Source organism: Phyllobates terribilis, unplaced genomic scaffold, assembly GCF_046119375.1.
Source record: "Phyllobates terribilis strain yellow unplaced genomic scaffold, ASM4611937v1 Scaffold_11__3_contigs__length_659146591, whole genome shotgun sequence".
NCBI lineage: Eukaryota > Metazoa > Chordata > Amphibia > Anura > Dendrobatidae > Phyllobates > Phyllobates terribilis.
Genome location: NW_027362771.1, coordinates 562,758,125 through 562,770,504, shown reverse-complemented (window position 1 = coordinate 562,770,504; position 12,380 = coordinate 562,758,125). Strand labels below are relative to the sequence as shown.

General features: G+C 43.8%; 16 non-coding genes across 16 annotated transcripts; all 16 read right to left on the bottom strand.

Moving 5' to 3' along the window:
* Positions 1 to 709: 709 nt before the first annotated feature.
* TRNAI-AAU (transfer RNA isoleucine (anticodon AAU)) lies at positions 710 to 783 on the bottom strand. The gene has a single exon. It is a non-coding gene; the product is annotated as a tRNA-Ile (tRNA).
* A 262-nt stretch (positions 784 to 1,045) lies between these two features.
* On the bottom strand, positions 1,046 to 1,117 carry TRNAD-GUC (transfer RNA aspartic acid (anticodon GUC)). The gene has a single exon. It is a non-coding gene; the product is annotated as a tRNA-Asp (tRNA).
* A 600-nt stretch (positions 1,118 to 1,717) lies between these two features.
* TRNAI-AAU (transfer RNA isoleucine (anticodon AAU)) lies at positions 1,718 to 1,791 on the bottom strand. The gene has a single exon. It is a non-coding gene; the product is annotated as a tRNA-Ile (tRNA).
* Positions 1,792 to 2,732: 941 nt separating this feature from the next.
* Positions 2,733 to 2,806, bottom strand: TRNAI-AAU (transfer RNA isoleucine (anticodon AAU)). The gene has a single exon. It is a non-coding gene; the product is annotated as a tRNA-Ile (tRNA).
* Positions 2,807 to 3,740: 934 nt separating this feature from the next.
* On the bottom strand, positions 3,741 to 3,814 carry TRNAI-AAU (transfer RNA isoleucine (anticodon AAU)). The gene has a single exon. It is a non-coding gene; the product is annotated as a tRNA-Ile (tRNA).
* A 941-nt stretch (positions 3,815 to 4,755) lies between these two features.
* On the bottom strand, positions 4,756 to 4,829 carry TRNAI-AAU (transfer RNA isoleucine (anticodon AAU)). The gene has a single exon. It is a non-coding gene; the product is annotated as a tRNA-Ile (tRNA).
* Positions 4,830 to 5,091: 262 nt separating this feature from the next.
* Positions 5,092 to 5,163, bottom strand: TRNAD-GUC (transfer RNA aspartic acid (anticodon GUC)). Its single transcript has one exon. It is a non-coding gene; the product is annotated as a tRNA-Asp (tRNA).
* Positions 5,164 to 5,763: 600 nt separating this feature from the next.
* TRNAI-AAU (transfer RNA isoleucine (anticodon AAU)) lies at positions 5,764 to 5,837 on the bottom strand. Its single transcript has one exon. It is a non-coding gene; the product is annotated as a tRNA-Ile (tRNA).
* A 941-nt stretch (positions 5,838 to 6,778) lies between these two features.
* On the bottom strand, positions 6,779 to 6,852 carry TRNAI-AAU (transfer RNA isoleucine (anticodon AAU)). Its single transcript has one exon. It is a non-coding gene; the product is annotated as a tRNA-Ile (tRNA).
* Positions 6,853 to 7,786: 934 nt separating this feature from the next.
* TRNAI-AAU (transfer RNA isoleucine (anticodon AAU)) lies at positions 7,787 to 7,860 on the bottom strand. The gene has a single exon. It is a non-coding gene; the product is annotated as a tRNA-Ile (tRNA).
* A 941-nt stretch (positions 7,861 to 8,801) lies between these two features.
* TRNAI-AAU (transfer RNA isoleucine (anticodon AAU)) lies at positions 8,802 to 8,875 on the bottom strand. The gene has a single exon. It is a non-coding gene; the product is annotated as a tRNA-Ile (tRNA).
* A 941-nt stretch (positions 8,876 to 9,816) lies between these two features.
* Positions 9,817 to 9,890, bottom strand: TRNAI-AAU (transfer RNA isoleucine (anticodon AAU)). Its single transcript has one exon. It is a non-coding gene; the product is annotated as a tRNA-Ile (tRNA).
* Positions 9,891 to 10,152: 262 nt separating this feature from the next.
* TRNAD-GUC (transfer RNA aspartic acid (anticodon GUC)) lies at positions 10,153 to 10,224 on the bottom strand. The gene has a single exon. It is a non-coding gene; the product is annotated as a tRNA-Asp (tRNA).
* A 600-nt stretch (positions 10,225 to 10,824) lies between these two features.
* Positions 10,825 to 10,898, bottom strand: TRNAI-AAU (transfer RNA isoleucine (anticodon AAU)). Its single transcript has one exon. It is a non-coding gene; the product is annotated as a tRNA-Ile (tRNA).
* Positions 10,899 to 11,839: 941 nt separating this feature from the next.
* Positions 11,840 to 11,913, bottom strand: TRNAI-AAU (transfer RNA isoleucine (anticodon AAU)). The gene has a single exon. It is a non-coding gene; the product is annotated as a tRNA-Ile (tRNA).
* A 262-nt stretch (positions 11,914 to 12,175) lies between these two features.
* On the bottom strand, positions 12,176 to 12,247 carry TRNAD-GUC (transfer RNA aspartic acid (anticodon GUC)). The gene has a single exon. It is a non-coding gene; the product is annotated as a tRNA-Asp (tRNA).
* Positions 12,248 to 12,380: the final 133 nt, after the last annotated feature.

Below are 12,380 nucleotides of genomic sequence, written 5' to 3'. Positions count from 1 at the left end.
TCCAGAGTCCAGAGTCCAGAGTCACAATGTAAAAGACCTCCCCGTCGGGGAATCGAACCCCAGTCTCCCGCGTGACAGGTGGGGATACTCACCACTATACTAACGAGGAATGGCTGTGCTGTGATCTCTGACGCAACACGACTAGAAAGTAAACACGAGGCATGTGAGTGATGATGTGAACAACTGTGGGCCCTGCTCACTTTTCATTTTTGTGCTTTCATTTGTGCAAAAAGCCATAACTTTTTAAATTTTTCTATAGATGTAGCCGCATGAGGGCTTGATTTCTACAGGACAAATTGCAGCTTTCAATGACACTAGCCATTTTACCATGTCATGTACTGTAAAATGGGAAAAATATTACAAATGGGCTGAGATTGTGAAGAAAACTGCAATTTGCACTCACTCGGCAGAGTATGAGAGAATTGGGCCAGGTTCAGTCATTCGTCCTTTTTGATAACACCTTTCGCTGCCCGCTTTGATGCCCGTTATTGTGCCACTAGTATATTTTTCTGTAGCAGCTTTCCAGTGTGTTCACCTCGGGGGACCTGACAGAATTGACATTTATTTTTGTGAATTTTTTTATCTCTTTATTAAACTAGTAAAATGAGAAAAGAAAATGATGCAACAAAGAAACTGCTAAGAAGCAAAAAGCTTCAGCGTTGATCTACCTGTGACCCAATGAGGGAAGGTGACTGGTAAGGGCTGTTTTTGGCCAGTACGGGGATCGGACCCGCGACCTTGGCGTTATTAGCACCACGCTCTAACCAACTGAGCTAACCGGCCATCTGTGTGGGGCTCACCCCTACAGGACAAACTGGAAATATGTGAGAGCGAGCGCAATCATTCTTTTTTGTGGGATGGATTTATCCCACATGTGGTGATTGTTGGTGGCAGATGCCCCTGAAGCGATTGACAATCAAACAATAAAATGAAACGACAGCTCCTGAATACGAATATATTGCCGGATTAATTACATTTTCAATGCAATTTGAAGTACTGCTTCAGATTCCAGAGCTCCAGAGTCCAGAGTCACAATGTAAAAGACCTCCCCGTCGGGGAATCGAACCCCAGTCTCCCGCGTGACAGGCGGGGATACTCACCACTATACTAACGAGGAATGGCTGTGCTGTGATCTCTGACGCAACACGACTAGAAAGTAAACACGAGGCATGTGAGTGATGATGTGAACAACTGTGGGCCCTGCTCACTTTTCATTTTTGTGCTTTCATTTGTGCAAAAAGCCATAACTTTTTAAATTTTTCTATAGATGTAGCCGCATGAGGGCTTGATTTCTACAGGACAAATTGCAGCTTTCAATGACACTAGCCATTTTACCATGTCATGTACTGTAAAATGGGAAAAATATTACAAATGGGCTGAGATTGTGAAGAAAACTGCAATTTGCACTCACTCGGCAGAGTATGAGAGAATTGGGCCAGGTTCAGTCATTCGTCCTTTTTGATAACACCTTTCGCTGCCCGCTTTGATGCCCGTTATTGTGCCACTAGTATATTTTTCTGTAGCAGCTTTCCAGTGTGTTCACCTCGGGGGACCTGACAGAATTGACATTTATTTTTGTGAATTTTTTTATCTCTTTATTAAACTAGTAAAATGAGAAAAGAAAATGATGCAACAAAGAAACTGCTAAGAAGCAAAAAGCTTCAGCGTTGATCTACCTGTGACCCAATGAGGGAAGGTGACTGGTAAGGGCTGTTTTTGGCCAGTACGGGGATCGGACCCGCGACCTTGGCGTTATTAGCACCACGCTCTAACCAACTGAGCTAACCGGCCATCTGTGTGGGGCTCACCCCTACAGGACAAACTGGAAATATGTGAGAGCGAGCGCAATCATTCTTTTTTGAGGGATGGATTTATCCCACATGTGGTGATTGTTGGTGGCAGATGCCCCTGAAGCGATTGACAATCAAACAATAAAATGAAACGACAGCTCCTGAATACGAATATATTGCCGGATTAATTACATTTTCAATGCAATTTGAAGTACTGCTTCAGATTCCAGAGCTCCAGAGTCCAGAGTCCAGAGTCACAATGTAAAAGACCTCCCCGTCAGGGAATCGAACCCCAGTCTCCCGCGTGACAGGTGGGGATACTCACCACTATACTAACGAGGAATGGCTGTGCTGTGATCTCTGACGCAACACGACTAGAAAGTAAACACGAGGCATGTGAGTGATGATGTGAACAACTGTGGGCCCTGCTCACTTTTCATTTTTGTGCTTTCATTTGTGCAAAAAGCCATAACTTTTTAAATTTTTCTATAGATGTAGCCGCATGAGGGCTTGATTTCTACAGGACAAATTGCAGCTTTCAATGACACTAGCCATTTTACCATGTCATGTACTGTAAAATGGGAAAAATATTACAAATGGGCTGAGATTGTGAAGAAAACTGCAATTTGCACTCACTCGGCAGAGTATGAGAGAATTGGGCCAGGTTCAGTCATTCGTCCTTTTTGATAACACCTTTCGCTGCCCGCTTTGATGCCCGTTATTGTGCCACTAGTATATTTTTCTGTAGCAGCTTTCCAGTGTGTTCACCTCGGGGGACCTGACAGAATTGACATTTATTTTTGTGAATTTTTTTATCTCTTTATTAAACTAGTAAAATGAGAAAAGAAAATGATGCAACAAAGAAACTGCTAAGAAGCAAAAAGCTTCAGCGTTGATCTACCTGTGACCCAATGAGGGAAGGTGACTGGTAAGGGCTGTTTTTGGCCAGTACGGGGATCGGACCCGCGACCTTGGCGTTATTAGCACCACGCTCTAACCAACTGAGCTAACCGGCCATCTGTGTGGGGCTCACCCCTACAGGACAAACTGGAAATATGTGAGAGCGAGCGCAATCATTCTTTTTTGTGGGATGGATTTATCCCACATGTGGTGATTGTTGGTGGCAGATGCCCCTGAAGCGATTGACAATCAAACAATAAAATGAAACGACAGCTCCTGAATACGAATATATTGCCGGATTAATTACATTTTCAATGCAATTTGAAGTACTGCTTCAGATTCCAGAGCTCCAGAGTCCAGAGTCACAATGTAAAAGACCTCCCCGTCGGGGAATCGAACCCCAGTCTCCCGCGTGACAGGTGGGGATACTCACCACTATACTAACGAGGAATGGCTGTGCTGTGATCTCTGACGCAACACGACTAGAAAGTAAACACGAGGCATGTGAGTGATGATGTGAACAACTGTGGGCCCTGCTCACTTTTCATTTTTGTGCTTTCATTTGTGCAAAAAGCCATAACTTTTTAAATTTTTCTATAGATGTAGCCGCATGAGGGCTTGATTTCTACAGGACAAATTGCAGCTTTCAATGACACTAGCCATTTTACCATGTCATGTACTGTAAAATGGGAAAAATATTACAAATGGGCTGAGATTGTGAAGAAAACTGCAATTTGCACTCACTCGGCAGAGTATGAGAGAATTGGGCCAGGTTCAGTCATTCGTCCTTTTTGATAACACCTTTCGCTGCCCGCTTTGATGCCCGTTATTGTGCCACTAGTATATTTTTCTGTAGCAGCTTTCCAGTGTGTTCACCTCGGGGGACCTGACAGAATTGACATTTATTTTTGTGAATTTTTTTATCTCTTTATTAAACTAGTAAAATGAGAAAAGAAAATGATGCAACAAAGAAACTGCTAAGAAGCAAAAAGCTTCAGCGTTGATCTACCTGTGACCCAATGAGGGAAGGTGACTGGTAAGGGCTGTTTTTGGCCAGTACGGGGATCGGACCCGCGACCTTGGCGTTATTAGCACCACGCTCTAACCAACTGAGCTAACCGGCCATCTGTGTGGGGCTCACCCCTACAGGACAAACTGGAAATATGTGAGAGCGAGCGCAATCATTCTTTTTTGAGGGATGGATTTATCCCACATGTGGTGATTGTTGGTGGCAGATGCCCCTGAAGCGATTGACAATCAAACAATAAAATGAAACGACAGCTCCTGAATACGAATATATTGCCGGATTAATTACATTTTCAATGCAATTTGAAGTACTGCTTCAGATTCCAGAGCTCCAGAGTCCAGAGTCCAGAGTCACAATGTAAAAGACCTCCCCGTCGGGGAATCGAACCCCAGTCTCCCGCGTGACAGGTGGGGATACTCACCACTATACTAACGAGGAATGGCTGTGCTGTGATCTCTGACGCAACACGACTAGAAAGTAAACACGAGGCATGTGAGTGATGATGTGAACAACTGTGGGCCCTGCTCACTTTTCATTTTTGTGCTTTCATTTGTGCAAAAAGCCATAACTTTTTAAATTTTTCTATAGATGTAGCCGCATGAGGGCTTGATTTCTACAGGACAAATTGCAGCTTTCAATGACACTAGCCATTTTACCATGTCATGTACTGTAAAATGGGAAAAATATTACAAATGGGCTGAGATTGTGAAGAAAACTGCAATTTGCACTCACTCGGCAGAGTATGAGAGAATTGGGCCAGGTTCAGTCATTCGTCCTTTTTGATAACACCTTTCGCTGCCCGCTTTGATGCCCGTTATTGTGCCACTAGTATATTTTTCTGTAGCAGCTTTCCAGTGTGTTCACCTCGGGGGACCTGACAGAATTGACATTTATTTTTGTGAATTTTTTTATCTCTTTATTAAACTAGTAAAATGAGAAAAGAAAATGATGCAACAAAGAAACTGCTAAGAAGCAAAAAGCTTCAGCGTTGATCTACCTGTGACCCAATGAGGGAAGGTGACTGGTAAGGGCTGTTTTTGGCCAGTACGGGGATCGGACCCGCGACCTTGGCGTTATTAGCACCACGCTCTAACCAACTGAGCTAACCGGCCATCTGTGTGGGGCTCACCCCTACAGGACAAACTGGAAATATGTGAGAGCGAGCGCAATCATTCTTTTTTGTGGGATGGATTTATCCCACATGTGGTGATTGTTGGTGGCAGATGCCCCTGAAGCGATTGACAATCAAACAATAAAATGAAACGACAGCTCCTGAATACGAATATATTGCCGGATTAATTACATTTTCAATGCAATTTGAAGTACTGCTTCAGATTCCAGAGCTCCAGAGTCCAGAGTCACAATGTAAAAGACCTCCCCGTCGGGGAATCGAACCCCAGTCTCCCGCGTGACAGGCGGGGATACTCACCACTATACTAACGAGGAATGGCTGTGCTGTGATCTCTGACGCAACACGACTAGAAAGTAAACACGAGGCATGTGAGTGATGATGTGAACAACTGTGGGCCCTGCTCACTTTTCATTTTTGTGCTTTCATTTGTGCAAAAAGCCATAACTTTTTAAATTTTTCTATAGATGTAGCCGCATGAGGGCTTGATTTCTACAGGACAAATTGCAGCTTTCAATGACACTAGCCATTTTACCATGTCATGTACTGTAAAATGGGAAAAATATTACAAATGGGCTGAGATTGTGAAGAAAACTGCAATTTGCACTCACTCGGCAGAGTATGAGAGAATTGGGCCAGGTTCAGTCATTCGTCCTTTTTGATAACACCTTTCGCTGCCCGCTTTGATGCCCGTTATTGTGCCACTAGTATATTTTTCTGTAGCAGCTTTCCAGTGTGTTCACCTCGGGGGACCTGACAGAATTGACATTTATTTTTGTGAATTTTTTTATCTCTTTATTAAACTAGTAAAATGAGAAAAGAAAATGATGCAACAAAGAAACTGCTAAGAAGCAAAAAGCTTCAGCGTTGATCTACCTGTGACCCAATGAGGGAAGGTGACTGGTAAGGGCTGTTTTTGGCCAGTACGGGGATCGGACCCGCGACCTTGGCGTTATTAGCACCACGCTCTAACCAACTGAGCTAACCGGCCATCTGTGTGGGGCTCACCCCTACAGGACAAACTGGAAATATGTGAGAGCGAGCGCAATCATTCTTTTTTGAGGGATGGATTTATCCCACATGTGGTGATTGTTGGTGGCAGATGCCCCTGAAGCGATTGACAATCAAACAATAAAATGAAACGACAGCTCCTGAATACGAATATATTGCCGGATTAATTACATTTTCAATGCAATTTGAAGTACTGCTTCAGATTCCAGAGCTCCAGAGTCCAGAGTCCAGAGTCACAATGTAAAAGACCTCCCCGTCGGGGAATCGAACCCCAGTCTCCCGCGTGACAGGTGGGGATACTCACCACTATACTAACGAGGAATGGCTGTGCTGTGATCTCTGACGCAACACGACTAGAAAGTAAACACGAGGCATGTGAGTGATGATGTGAACAACTGTGGGCCCTGCTCACTTTTCATTTTTGTGCTTTCATTTGTGCAAAAAGCCATAACTTTTTAAATTTTTCTATAGATGTAGCCGCATGAGGGCTTGATTTCTACAGGACAAATTGCAGCTTTCAATGACACTAGCCATTTTACCATGTCATGTACTGTAAAATGGGAAAAATATTACAAATGGGCTGAGATTGTGAAGAAAACTGCAATTTGCACTCACTCGGCAGAGTATGAGAGAATTGGGCCAGGTTCAGTCATTCGTCCTTTTTGATAACACCTTTCGCTGCCCGCTTTGATGCCCGTTATTGTGCCACTAGTATATTTTTCTGTAGCAGCTTTCCAGTGTGTTCACCTCGGGGGACCTGACAGAATTGACATTTATTTTTGTGAATTTTTTTATCTCTTTATTAAACTAGTAAAATGAGAAAAGAAAATGATGCAACAAAGAAACTGCTAAGAAGCAAAAAGCTTCAGCGTTGATCTACCTGTGACCCAATGAGGGAAGGTGACTGGTAAGGGCTGTTTTTGGCCAGTACGGGGATCGGACCCGCGACCTTGGCGTTATTAGCACCACGCTCTAACCAACTGAGCTAACCGGCCATCTGTGTGGGGCTCACCCCTACAGGACAAACTGGAAATATGTGAGAGCGAGCGCAATCATTCTTTTTTGTGGGATGGATTTATCCCACATGTGGTGATTGTTGGTGGCAGATGCCCCTGAAGCGATTGACAATCAAACAATAAAATGAAACGACAGCTCCTGAATACGAATATATTGCCGGATTAATTACATTTTCAATGCAATTTGAAGTACTGCTTCAGATTCCAGAGCTCCAGAGTCCAGAGTCACAATGTAAAAGACCTCCCCGTCGGGGAATCGAACCCCAGTCTCCCGCGTGACAGGTGGGGATACTCACCACTATACTAACGAGGAATGGCTGTGCTGTGATCTCTGACGCAACACGACTAGAAAGTAAACACGAGGCATGTGAGTGATGATGTGAACAACTGTGGGCCCTGCTCACTTTTCATTTTTGTGCTTTCATTTGTGCAAAAAGCCATAACTTTTTAAATTTTTCTATAGATGTAGCCGCATGAGGGCTTGATTTCTACAGGACAAATTGCAGCTTTCAATGACACTAGCCATTTTACCATGTCATGTACTGTAAAATGGGAAAAATATTACAAATGGGCTGAGATTGTGAAGAAAACTGCAATTTGCACTCACTCGGCAGAGTATGAGAGAATTGGGCCAGGTTCAGTCATTCGTCCTTTTTGATAACACCTTTCGCTGCCCGCTTTGATGCCCGTTATTGTGCCACTAGTATATTTTTCTGTAGCAGCTTTCCAGTGTGTTCACCTCGGGGGACCTGACAGAATTGACATTTATTTTTGTGAATTTTTTTATCTCTTTATTAAACTAGTAAAATGAGAAAAGAAAATGATGCAACAAAGAAACTGCTAAGAAGCAAAAAGCTTCAGCGTTGATCTACCTGTGACCCAATGAGGGAAGGTGACTGGTAAGGGCTGTTTTTGGCCAGTACGGGGATCGGACCCGCGACCTTGGCGTTATTAGCACCACGCTCTAACCAACTGAGCTAACCGGCCATCTGTGTGGGGCTCACCCCTACAGGACAAACTGGAAATATGTGAGAGCGAGCGCAATCATTCTTTTTTGAGGGATGGATTTATCCCACATGTGGTGATTGTTGGTGGCAGATGCCCCTGAAGCGATTGACAATCAAACAATAAAATGAAACGACAGCTCCTGAATACGAATATATTGCCGGATTAATTACATTTTCAATGCAATTTGAAGTACTGCTTCAGATTCCAGAGCTCCAGAGTCCAGAGTCCAGAGTCACAATGTAAAAGACCTCCCCGTCGGGGAATCGAACCCCAGTCTCCCGCGTGACAGGTGGGGATACTCACCACTATACTAACGAGGAATGGCTGTGCTGTGATCTCTGACGCAACACGACTAGAAAGTAAACACGAGGCATGTGAGTGATGATGTGAACAACTGTGGGCCCTGCTCACTTTTCATTTTTGTGCTTTCATTTGTGCAAAAAGCCATAACTTTTTAAATTTTTCTATAGATGTAGCCGCATGAGGGCTTGATTTCTACAGGACAAATTGCAGCTTTCAATGACACTAGCCATTTTACCATGTCATGTACTGTAAAATGGGAAAAATATTACAAATGGGCTGAGATTGTGAAGAAAACTGCAATTTGCACTCACTCGGCAGAGTATGAGAGAATTGGGCCAGGTTCAGTCATTCGTCCTTTTTGATAACACCTTTCGCTGCCCGCTTTGATGCCCGTTATTGTGCCACTAGTATATTTTTCTGTAGCAGCTTTCCAGTGTGTTCACCTCGGGGGACCTGACAGAATTGACATTTATTTTTGTGAATTTTTTTATCTCTTTATTAAACTAGTAAAATGAGAAAAGAAAATGATGCAACAAAGAAACTGCTAAGAAGCAAAAAGCTTCAGCGTTGATCTACCTGTGACCCAATGAGGGAAGGTGACTGGTAAGGGCTGTTTTTGGCCAGTACGGGGATCGGACCCGCGACCTTGGCGTTATTAGCACCACGCTCTAACCAACTGAGCTAACCGGCCATCTGTGTGGGGCTCACCCCTACAGGACAAACTGGAAATATGTGAGAGCGAGCGCAATCATTCTTTTTTGAGGGATGGATTTATCCCACATGTGGTGATTGTTGGTGGCAGATGCCCCTGAAGCGATTGACAATCAAACAATAAAATGAAACGACAGCTCCTGAATACGAATATATTGCCGGATTAATTACATTTTCAATGCAATTTGAAGTACTGCTTCAGATTCCAGAGCTCCAGAGTCCAGAGTCCAGAGTCACAATGTAAAAGACCTCCCCGTCGGGGAATCGAACCCCAGTCTCCCGCGTGACAGGTGGGGATACTCACCACTATACTAACGAGGAATGGCTGTGCTGTGATCTCTGACGCAACACGACTAGAAAGTAAACACGAGGCATGTGAGTGATGATGTGAACAACTGTGGGCCCTGCTCACTTTTCATTTTTGTGCTTTCATTTGTGCAAAAAGCCATAACTTTTTAAATTTTTCTATAGATGTAGCCGCATGAGGGCTTGATTTCTACAGGACAAATTGCAGCTTTCAATGACACTAGCCATTTTACCATGTCATGTACTGTAAAATGGGAAAAATATTACAAATGGGCTGAGATTGTGAAGAAAACTGCAATTTGCACTCACTCGGCAGAGTATGAGAGAATTGGGCCAGGTTCAGTCATTCGTCCTTTTTGATAACACCTTTCGCTGCCCGCTTTGATGCCCGTTATTGTGCCACTAGTATATTTTTCTGTAGCAGCTTTCCAGTGTGTTCACCTCGGGGGACCTGACAGAATTGACATTTATTTTTGTGAATTTTTTTATCTCTTTATTAAACTAGTAAAATGAGAAAAGAAAATGATGCAACAAAGAAACTGCTAAGAAGCAAAAAGCTTCAGCGTTGATCTACCTGTGACCCAATGAGGGAAGGTGACTGGTAAGGGCTGTTTTTGGCCAGTACGGGGATCGGACCCGCGACCTTGGCGTTATTAGCACCACGCTCTAACCAACTGAGCTAACCGGCCATCTGTGTGGGGCTCACCCCTACAGGACAAACTGGAAATATGTGAGAGCGAGCGCAATCATTCTTTTTTGTGGGATGGATTTATCCCACATGTGGTGATTGTTGGTGGCAGATGCCCCTGAAGCGATTGACAATCAAACAATAAAATGAAACGACAGCTCCTGAATACGAATATATTGCCGGATTAATTACATTTTCAATGCAATTTGAAGTACTGCTTCAGATTCCAGAGCTCCAGAGTCCAGAGTCACAATGTAAAAGACCTCCCCGTCGGGGAATCGAACCCCAGTCTCCCGCGTGACAGGCGGGGATACTCACCACTATACTAACGAGGAATGGCTGTGCTGTGATCTCTGACGCAACACGACTAGAAAGTAAACACGAGGCATGTGAGTGATGATGTGAACAACTGTGGGCCCTGCTCACTTTTCATTTTTGTGCTTTCATTTGTGCAAAAAGCCATAACTTTTTAAATTTTTCTATAGATGTAGCCGCATGAGGGCTTGATTTCTACAGGACAAATTGCAGCTTTCAATGACACTAGCCATTTTACCATGTCATGTACTGTAAAATGGGAAAAATATTACAAATGGGCTGAGATTGTGAAGAAAACTGCAATTTGCACTCACTCGGCAGAGTATGAGAGAATTGGGCCAGGTTCAGTCATTCGTCCTTTTTGATAACACCTTTCGCTGCCCGCTTTGATGCCCGTTATTGTGCCACTAGTATATTTTTCTGTAGCAGCTTTCCAGTGTGTTCACCTCGGGGGACCTGACAGAATTGACATTTATTTTTGTGAATTTTTTTATCTCTTTATTAAACTAGTAAAATGAGAAAAGAAAATGATGCAACAAAGAAACTGCTAAGAAGCAAAAAGCTTCAGCGTTGATCTACCTGTGACCCAATGAGGGAAGGTGACTGGTAAGGGCTGTTTTTGGCCAGTACGGGGATCGGACCCGCGACCTTGGCGTTATTAGCACCACGCTCTAACCAACTGAGCTAACCGGCCATCTGTGTGGGGCTCACCCCTACAGGACAAACTGGAAATATGTGAGAGCGAGCGCAATCATTCTTTTTTGAGGGATGGATTTATCCCACATGTGGTGATTGTTGGTGGCAGATGCCCCTGAAGCGATTGACAATCAAACAATAAAATGAAACGACAGCTCCTGAATACGAATATATTGCCGGATTAATTACATTTTCAATGCAATTTGAAGTACTGCTTCAGATTCCAGAGCTCCAGAGTCCAGAGTCCAGAGTCACAATGTAAAAGACCTCCCCGTCGGGGAATCGAACCCCAGTCTCCCGCGTGACAGGTGGGGATACTCACCACTATACTAACGAGGAATGGCTGTGCTGTGATCTCTGACGCAACACGACTAGAAAGTAAACACGAGGCATGTGAGTGATGATGTGAACAACTGTGGGCCCTGCTCACTTTTCATTTTTGTGCTTTCATTTGTGCAAAAAGCCATAACTTTTTAAATTTTTCTATAGATGTAGCCGCATGAGGGCTTGATTTCTACAGGACAAATTGCAGCTTTCAATGACACTAGCCATTTTACCATGTCATGTACTGTAAAATGGGAAAAATATTACAAATGGGCTGAGATTGTGAAGAAAACTGCAATTTGCACTCACTCGGCAGAGTATGAGAGAATTGGGCCAGGTTCAGTCATTCGTCCTTTTTGATAACACCTTTCGCTGCCCGCTTTGATGCCCGTTATTGTGCCACTAGTATATTTTTCTGTAGCAGCTTTCCAGTGTGTTCACCTCGGGGGACCTGACAGAATTGACATTTATTTTTGTGAATTTTTTTATCTCTTTATTAAACTAGTAAAATGAGAAAAGAAAATGATGCAACAAAGAAACTGCTAAGAAGCAAAAAGCTTCAGCGTTGATCTACCTGTGACCCAATGAGGGAAGGTGACTGGTAAGGGCTGTTTTTGGCCAGTACGGGGATCGGACCCGCGACCTTGGCGTTATTAGCACCACGCTCTAACCAACTGAGCTAACCGGCCATCTGTGTGGGGCTCACCCCTACAGGACAAACTGGAAATATGTGAGAGCGAGCGCAATCATTCTTTTTTGTGGGATGGATTTATCCCACATGTGGTGATTGTTGGTGGCAGATGCCCCTGAAGCGATTGACAATCAAACAATAAAATGAAACGACAGCTCCTGAATACGAATATATTGCCGGATTAATTACATTTTCAATGCAATTTGAAGTACTGCTTCAGATTCCAGAGCTCCAGAGTCCAGAGTCACAATGTAAAAGACCTCCCCGTCGGGGAATCGAACCCCAGTCTCCCGCGTGACAGGCGGGGATACTCACCACTATACTAACGAGGAATGGCTGTGCTGTGATCTCTGACGCAACACGACTAGAAAGTAAACACGAGGCATGTGAGTGATGATGTGAACAACTGTGGGCCCTGCTCACTTTTCATTTTTGTGCTTTCATTTGTGCAAAAAGCCATAACTT